We start from the raw sequence: 1669 nt of genomic DNA on the forward strand, positions 1-1669 counted from the left end.
AAATAGATGGCTGGATCAGGAAGTTGTGGTACATATACACCATGGAATATTACTCAGCGATCAAAAAAATTCATGCAATTTGCAGCAACATGGATGGAGCTAGAAGGGATCATCCTCAGAGAAATAAGCCAGATAGGAAAAAAATACCGGATAGTCTCACTCATAGCAGGAATTTAGAAAACCTAAATAAAAGACCAAGAAAAAGACTAATTATAATAAATCAAAATCAACGAGCAACTATAAACCAGAAACACACCATAGTATGAGGGGAGGGGAGTAAGGATTAAATAAGGGGGTGGGAATTGTATGGGGAATATAACCAATGAAAATGCATACATTGTGCAAAAATGAAAAATGATGTAAAATAATATAAAATTCAAAAAAATAACAAAAAAAAAAAAGAATCTGTGCTCAATTTGAACAGATAATTTGTTATCACCAAAGACAATCTGTCTGGTCAGAATTTGTGAGGACGAGGACTTGATTTTACCAAATTCACTGGGTCTCACACTGCAATTTTTGACCAAACAAACAGGGAGCAGCTGTGCTGTTAGAGGGTGTACAGAATAAATCCCCTCCAAGGGGTTCCTGTCTCACTTCCCTGCAGGCCTGGAGCACAGTGTGCCACTCCACCTGCTGTTTGTGACTGGCAGTGGTACTCAGCCTCATCCTCAGGCTGGAGCCCAGAGATGGTCAGCGAGCCTGAGGTGCCAGATTCGGAGCCTGAAATTGATCAGGGACCCCTGAGAGTCTATTGCTGTTATCATGTATCAGGAGTTTGGGAGTTGTTCCTGGGAGCTGTTGGTACCATTGCACATTATAACCCCCGATGTTGGAGCTGCTTCCAGCACAGGTGATGACGATGCTCTGGCCCAGCGCCCCAGACACTGAAGACAGCTGAGTCAGCTCAGACTGGCCCAGGATCCTGAAAGTGGGAGAGACACAGAGAGGGTGATGCTGGGGCCCAGACTCAGGAGGAAAAGTAGGGCCTATGGATCCTCACCTGTGCAGTGAGAGAGGATCATGAGGAGGAGAGGCATCCAGGCCATGGTGCTCACAGCCTCTGAACCCCACATAGGGCTGGGCTGCCCCAGGCCTCCTTTTTTTCCCTACCTTCTGCCATGGGAGGGGATGCATGCAAATGAGGTTCCATCCAGGGACTTCCCAGCCCTCCCTGATCCCTGATGCTGCAGCCCAGCTCACAACCCTCACTTGAGGAGTGGGGATGTTTCCTTCACCCCTTGGGAGAGCCTTGGGAGGAAGCACCTGCTGCCACACATGGGTGGCTCAGGGACTGTGCCAGGCCACAGAGGACACAGCAGCTGATTGCCCATCAGGGAACATAAGCACCAGCCCTAGGCCCAGGCTGCTCTGAATGGATCATCATCACTGAGCAGCTGTGTAGCTCAAACAGGCAGCCCCGCAGTGCCCCCTGCTGGTCGCAGGGCTCACACACACCATGGCCCAGAGCCCTGGGAGCCCAGCTATTAAATGTCTGCAGCCACCAAGTCACTGTCTCTGGTCGCACACCCAGCTCTGATCCAGGGTGCTGTGGTTCCAGGGCACTGCACTGGTTACTGTAGATTCTCTTCCAACAAATTTTAGTCCATGGAGGTGCAAACATGTGCATTCAGAATATATTTGACTGCATTTGAGAAATAACAAAATG

General features: G+C 48.9%; 1 pseudogene; it reads right to left on the minus strand.

Moving 5' to 3' along the window:
* Positions 1-550: 550 nt before the first annotated feature.
* On the minus strand, positions 551-1049 carry LOC119243988 (immunoglobulin lambda variable 1-40-like; annotated as a pseudogene).
* Between the last annotated feature and the right edge of the window lie 620 nt (positions 1050-1669).

Source organism: Talpa occidentalis, unplaced genomic scaffold (genome assembly GCF_014898055.3).
Source record: "Talpa occidentalis isolate TD23 unplaced genomic scaffold, MPIMG_talOcc4v2.1 talOcc4.14, whole genome shotgun sequence".
In the NCBI taxonomy this organism is placed as follows: domain Eukaryota; kingdom Metazoa; phylum Chordata; class Mammalia; order Eulipotyphla; family Talpidae; genus Talpa; species Talpa occidentalis.